This window comes from Mus caroli, chromosome 8, assembly GCF_900094665.2.
Source record: "Mus caroli chromosome 8, CAROLI_EIJ_v1.1, whole genome shotgun sequence".
Taxonomy (NCBI): domain Eukaryota; kingdom Metazoa; phylum Chordata; class Mammalia; order Rodentia; family Muridae; genus Mus; species Mus caroli.
The window spans coordinates 32,619,901-32,627,687 of record NC_034577.1 but is presented as its reverse complement, the minus strand read 5'-3'; the positions used below and the strand labels follow the sequence as shown (position 1 = coordinate 32,627,687).

At 37.9% G+C, this 7,787-nt stretch overlaps 1 protein-coding gene across 1 annotated transcript in view; it reads left to right on the top strand.

Annotated features, from left to right (window-relative positions):
* Positions 1-7,787, top strand: part of Sgcz (sarcoglycan zeta) — a 1,036,157-nt gene that overhangs the window by 141,785 nt on the left and 886,585 nt on the right. The window lies entirely within an intron of this gene.

The following is a 7,787-nucleotide window of genomic DNA, read 5'->3' as shown; positions in this document are numbered from 1 at the left end:
GGGTCCAGTAGCAGGACGAACACGTGTGTGCCTCCAGGCAACAAAGCGACAGGGTCCAGCAGTAGGCGTGGCAGGACGAATGAGCAGGAAGCTCCACCCTTGAGCAAGCAGGTTCAAGCAGATGGGGGGAGACCACAGTAACCCACTATACATATTTAATGTTAAAACAGTTATTGCTGACTATATATAACCTATGAAATACTTATTTTAGTTCTATACAGAAGGTATATTTCTTTATATATTGATTGTGCATGGTAACTAAAATCCTCAACAAACTGAAATATGCAGATAAGATACTTTTCAAAGAGATATATCTTCTTGTCGATGCAAGACATTTTTTCTATAGAAATAAATACTCCTGACTACCAAGTATAATACTCCTTAGTGATATTATATGGGCTTAGTGTCAAATTTTTATGGATAAAAATTTCAGTGAAGAAATAGATTGTAGAAATTGGAGTTACAGAATGGAAATAAAATATTCTAAAAGTTCAAGGATTCAGTTTTTTTCCTTTCAAAAGAGAGCCAAAATAGAAAATTAATGTATTCCGTGTATAAAGATTATTTCTAAATAGAGGTAGAAGTTATTGAATATCCTGGTAAGTAATTTTAAATTTATAAACATCAAATGGTCCAAAATAGATCAGGGGAAAATCATAAAATCAATGACAAGAATCATAAAAAGTCTAAGTTAAATGCAAATAAACCTAATAATAAAAATCCAAATATAAAACTTTGTTTCTGAGAATATTGGCCTGATAAATATAACCCATGCTTTCATGGGACAGACCTAGGGCCATAAGAATTTGTAACAGATATGCAGCTTGGTCTTCATGTAGGACACCTAGCATCAGGAGCAGGGTTTATCTCTGACTCTCTTGACTGCCTTTGGATCTCTTTTGCCTAGCTGGGATGCCTTGTTTAGCTGCAATAGAAAAAGACATACCCAGTCTTACTGCAATTGATCAGGTTGATATCCAGAGGAGGCCTGCTTCTCTGAGGAGAAAGAGAGGTGGGCAGAGGGGAGGGGAAGAGAGTGAGGGGCTGGAAGAAGAAGATGGGAGGCAAGCTGTGATTGGGATGTAAACTTAATTAATTAATTAATTAATGAAAAATATAACCCATGCTCATGCCTGAAATTATAATTAAACATAGAGTCATATATGAGAAGATACCATGAAAGCTGATGACCTCTTGGAGAGCAGTGTTTCAATGAGAGAAATGAAAAAAGAGAAGGGACAAAAGTTACTAACATTGATCATATGAAAGAGTAAACTCTTGGTGTTGCTTGCATCTATGACACCTGACCTCTTTCCTAGGTTTTCTATCTCCAGAGTTGTGTTCCTTTGTGATATCTTTATTGTTTCTATTGCCAATTTTATATCCTGGGTGGTTTCATTCAGTTCCTTCACCTGTTTGGTTGTGTTTTCTTGTAATTCTTTAAGGGACTTTTGTGTTTCCTCTTTAAGGACTTCTACCTGTTTACCTGTATTCTCCTGTATTTCTTTAAGGAAGTTATTTATGTCCTTCTTAAAGTCCTCTATCACCATCATGATAAGTGATTTTAGATCCAGATCTTGCTTTTCCAGTCTGTTGGGGTATGCAGGACTTGCTGTAGTGGGAGAATGGGGTTCTGGTGATGCCAAGTAGCCTTGGTTTCTGTGGCTTATGTTCTTATGCTTGCCTCTCACCGTCTAATTATCTCTGGAGTTAGCTGGTCTTACTGTCTCTGACTGGAGTTTGTCCTTTCTATTATCCTGGTTGTGTCAGAACTCCTCAGAATCCAGCTATTTCTGTGATCCTGTAATTCTGGGATGCTGTGATCCTGTGATTCTGGATATGTCAGAGCTCCTGGGAATCAACCTTTCTCTGAGTGTTGCAGGAGTGAATAGGGAGTGGGGGCCCTGGGTTTGCTCCAGGCACAGGTGCAGGCCAGAAGGAACTCATTCCTTTGACTAGGTGCAAGTTTGTGTTTCCCTGATTTCTGTGGGGTCCCAGTTATGCTGGGTGTTGTAGCCTCAGCTGTGATCTTGAGTGTATCAGAGCTCTACTGCTCCTGGGTGTGCCAATCTCCTGGGTGTCTAGCTTCCACTGCGATCTTGTGATCCTGTGATCTTGTGATCCTGTGATCCGTTGATCCTGTGACCCTGGTAGTCTTAGAGCATTTTGGAGTCCAGTGTACTATGGGTGTTGTGGGAATAGGTGCAGAGCTAGTGCCCAAGGTCTGCTCAGGGTACTGGCTCAAAACGAAAGGAATCTGTGCCACTGGCTGGGCAGGGTTCCTGTGTCCCAGGATCTTGGGGGACCCAGTTACTCTGGGTGTTGGGGCAGATGTTGTGTCCTCATCTCTGATCCTGGGCATGTTAGAGGACCTGGGAGTTGAGATTTTTAACTTACCCTGATATATCAGGGAAAGAAAATCCTTGCCTATAATGGAAGCTTAAAGTTTGCATTGAAAAGAAATCCAAAAATTAGTGATGAATTTCAGGTGTTTATTAGAAAGTTAAAACTAAAGTAGAATAATACAACAGTAAGCTAGTCACAAGCAGAGAAATAATGTGAGTATTCAGGGAGGCTCTATTTGGTTGGGTGTATGTGGTTGCTTCTATTATGTGCACTATTGCAGAATTTGGCTCAGCTGATAACAATGAAAACAGTGCACTGGGAACATTACAGCCAAGAGATGAAAGTTCTGAGCTGATGGGATGATATAACATCTGTATCTTACTTTCACGGGTGTTCTGTAGAATGATTCTTAAGATATCGAGGCTAGAAATTGGAGAGGTGGGAAACATTTGGAAAGCCACAGAAAAAATAAACAGAAGTGATATTAACTGCAACTATTAATTTGTATCAACACAGTCATAAAAAACAACCATGAAATGATGAGTAGGATAAATTACTATATGCATAGGTTGAGAAAGGCAAATATTAAAATCACCAGTTTTGGTAATTGATAACAGAAAAATGGTACTGCCATTCACACAGGCCTAAGGTAGTGAATAATGAATTACTAATTTTGTATTTCTGCATTTTTTTGTTTTAGAATTACTATCAGTGATTTTAATAAGCATTCAAATGTCTGAGTTGTGAGACTTTAAGTAAAATGCTATTATAATTAGTGCCATGAATGAGGTCAGCTAAGACAAAAATTTTAAAAGAATAATTTCTAGAATTGGAAACCATTCAGAGAAGATACAAGAGGATGCATCATAAAATACAGGAAATTTGAGTCCTTGTTGAAGGCCTGTGTTATAGTATAAAGATCAGAATACAAATTAGAATAGTAACAATAAAATAATTTTAAAAATAACGTGCACATCGTAACCATTCAAATCAAGGCAAAACTCAACTGAGATGAAACTCAAAAATGTGAATCATTTAAAATACTTATTTGATGAACATTTCAATAGGCTAGTTAAAAAAAAAATTCTAAGGACTCAGATTCCAGTAGAAGTATCCCCTGACCTCAGAATACTCTTTCATGTATCCTTGATATACAGCAGTTATAATCAGTTATATAGCCTGTGTCACTGGTCTTTATAAAGCATGAAAAATTAATTTCAATATTTGGAAAAATTATGTCCAAAGTAATTTCAGAGTAATGAATGTGCTACAGTTATGAGGGAAGTTGATGTGTATTAAAGGAACCTGAACATTAAAGTAGATTTTTAAGAGACTGCTGATGGCCAAAACCCAGATAAATAATTTCATTGTAATAAAACATAAATTATTACCAAGTGATTTGTCAGTAGTGTTTTTCTGAGTTGTTTTGAAGCAGTATTGTAGCTTTCTTGTTAATGTAACAGTTTTTCCTTGTAAGAAATGATTATGTATGTAACCTTTTTTAAATGCTCTGGAAAATTACCCTACCAGAAGAGGGACAATATAAGCAATCAAAGAAGCAATCACATTCCTGAGTGGTGAATGTGCTGGATATTATGTGCTGTCACACTCATTGGCACACCATAGCTTAGATTGTTTATGCATTATAGTAATTTTCCTAGCCCCTTATTTTAATCCTAAAGGGCTCTACAGAAAAGAAATTTGAATTCAGTAAATCTGTAGGAACCCATCCATTGGACAATGGTAACTCATGAGTGTTGTACCACAAAAAAATGTTTACTTTTGACTTCTCCTCTACAAAGCATTTTTAATGTAAATCTAAGACATGTATCTGATGCAGAAAAACGATTCTACATTATTTTAATTTAATTTAATTTTTAATTTTTTACACCCCATATTCCATTGCCCTTACCCTCATCCACCCCCAGTCTGCTCCATATCGCATACCTCCTCCCCACACTATCCCATCTCCACATGGATGCCCCCACACCCCATCCCACTTGACCTCTAAACTCCCTGGGGTCTCCAGTCTCTTGAGGGTTAGGTGCATCATCTCTGAATGAACACAGATCTGGCAGTCCTCTACTCTGTGTGTTAGGGGCTTCATATAAGCTTGTGTATGCTGTCTGTTTGGTGGTCCAATGTCTGGGAGATCTCAGGGGTCCAAATAAATTGGGACTGCTGGTCCTCTTACAGGATCACCCTTCTCCTTAGCTTCTTCCAGACTCCCCTAATTCAACAACAGGGGTCAGCTGCTTCTGCCCATTGACTGGGTGCAAATATCTACATCTGACTCTTTCAGCTGCTTGTTGGGTCTTTCAGAGGGCAGTCATGATAGATCCCTTTTTGTGAGCGCTCCATAGCCTCAGTAATAGTGTTAGGCCTTGGGACCTCCCCTTGTCTGGATCCCACTTTGGGCCTGTCGCTGGACCTTCTTTTCCTCAGGCTCCTCTCCATTTCCATCCCTGTAATTCTTTCAGACAGGAACAATTATGGGTCAGAGATGTAACTGTGGGATGGCAACCCCATCCTTCACTTGATGTCCTGTCTTCCTGCTGGAGATGGTTCTATAAGTTCTCTCTCCCTACTTTAAGACATTTCATCTAAGCTCCCTCCCTTTGAGTCCTGAGTGTCTCTTACATCCCAGGTCTCTGATGCACTATGAGGGATCCCCCCAACCTCCTATTTCATGAGATTGCCTGTTTACACTCTTTCTGCTGACCCTCAGGACTTCAGCCCTTTTCCCTCACCCAATGCCAAATCAGGTTTCCCTCTTCCCCCACACCTCATCTACTTTTACTCCCAGATCCTTCCCTCCCATCCCACTTGTGATTTCTTTCTTCTCTCTCCCACCTCGACTGAGGCATCCTCACTTTGGTGCCTCAGCTTGTTGACCTTTTTGAGTTCTGTGGACTGTATCTTCGGTATTCTGTATTTTTTTTTTTGTCTAATATCCACTTATTAGTGAGTATATACCATGCATGTTTTTTGGGGTCTGAATTACCCCTCTCTGGATGATATTCTCTATTTCCATCCATTTACCTGCAAAACTCAGGATATCCTCATTCTTAATAGCTGTTTAGTAATCAATTGTGTAAATGAACCCCATTTTCTGTATCCATTCTTCTGTTGTGGGACATCTAGGACATCCAGCTTCTGGCTATCACAAATAAGACTGCTATGAACATAGTTGAACATGTGACCCTGTGGCAACGTGGGGAATCTTTTGGGTATATTTCCAAGAGTTGTATAGTTGGATCTTCAGGTAGATCTATTTCCAATTATCTGAAGAACCTCCAGATTGATTTCCAGAGTGGTAGTACCAGTTTGCTTCCCACCAGCAATTGAATTGGGTGTTCAACTTGCCTATTCATTTTAGGATTTCATTTGGCTTGGATTTGAATATATCTTGTCCATTCCACTAAAATATACTCATACACAAAGCTTGCTTATTGTGTCCTAAAACCATTGTGTTCTTGTTGGTACCACTGCCTTGTATTTTAAAATCTTTTTAAACACTGTTCTGCAATGATCACTTGATCATTTTCAGGAGTATGAGTAATACATATATTTCATATAAGGCTAATCATTTTACAGTATTTTTCTCTCTGTATCTTCTCCAATTTGGTAAATTATTAGTCAACATCTACTGCATATAAAAGTTTCTCTGATTAAGGTTGAAGAATGCACTGATCTTATAGATATAATATAAACCATTAGGAATCAGTTTAATACAATGTCAATTCACCAAATAATAGCAGTCTATTCTATTTGGGCCCATGAAATGTCTAGTCATGAGTTCTTGGTTCAATAATGGTACCAGGGCTGGATTTCCTCTTATGGACTGGCACTTAAATATAATCAAACAGAGATTGGTTATTACTCAGATATTTATAACAATACTGTATACTGGGAATTACTTGTAAGGTCATTCATTATTATTGAGTTCAAGGTTCACAGATGAGCATGATTGATGACTATATAGATATATATCTTCATATTGTATGTACACCACCTTCCCACATTATGAAAATTAGCCAGAAATAAGGAAGGTTCTGGTCAGTAGCAGTTTGACTCCCCATTCTTTATGACTTGAGTATATAGAGTCTTCAGCACTAGGTTCTTAAATCTCAAGTTCCAGAGAACAACCAGTAGCATCGGAGATACCCTATAGTTCTTCAGTCTATGATACCTCTCTAGCCAACTCCTCCTAATGAAGTATGTATCATTCCTATCACTGACCTTTTTGAGACCTGGTCTTTCTCTGAATCTAGACTTCACTGACTTGATTAGGCTGATGCCTAATAAGCTCTCAGAATAAGCCCAGACCTGAGCTTCATATGCCAGCTACTGTGCCTGATTTTTACATGGATGTTGGAGATCTGAAATCAGTTCCCCTTGTTGAATGGTGGTGGAAGAACAAGGGGCGGGGAGGGGCAGGAGCACTTTACTAAAGTCTCTTTACATTCTCATATAGAAATGGCAATATTTCAGTTATTTTTTTTACAAGCTCACTTCACATTATTTTCATCACTACTTGGATAAGAATGCTCCAGTAGGAAAAGAAAACAAGAAAAAAAAAGAAATACAAATGATTTTTATATTAAAAAAATATCTTTCCATTGCAATTTTTTTTTAAAAAAAAAGAATGCTCTAGTATTGCACTGGTGCTGTTATAATACATATCAGAACATTTTACCAAATGTGAATTCTTAACCATATTTCTAAAAATGTGTAGTTTCTGTAATATGGAAGCTATGCAAATGTAAAAGTCTTCACCATGACCGTCAGTTATATTTTAGTGAATAGTGCTTTAAAATTTTCAGTTTCTCAATATATATTGAAAAGGAAGGTTACTGATTATGACATCTTGGAGTACCTAACAGTACTCTGGAGATGTTGATTTTAGTTCTTATTGTGCCATAGGAAAGATTTTTCTTAGTCTAAAATTATGTAGTTTAAATGCCACGTAAAATAACAGCAAAGGCAATACAACATTCTTCAGAGGGATCTAAAGAGCCAATATCTCCATAAAATACTGAATAAAAGGAAAAAAATAACAAACCTGCTCTATGTCTCCAAAGAAGACAATATCTCTTGACTTAAGATTGCTTATTGTAAACATGCTCACAATGCTCCTGATAAAAAGCACACAAAAGTGTGATTGTGTGATTCCTTAACTCCTTTGGGAGTCCTCAGAGCAAAGCTATTGCTTTCCCAAATATTTTGTGGTATGCTACTCTCACCTGATTTGATGGTGAAAGACAAAGGTCTTCCAAGTAATAATCCACTGGAAAAAGTTAATAAGAAAATCGGGGTATCTAGGTCTACACATAAGAGAGGCCCTTTGTGATTGTGTTACCTCACTCAAGATGATGCCCTCCAGGTCCATCCATTTGGCTAGGAATTTCATAAATTCATTCTTTTTAATAGCTGAGTAG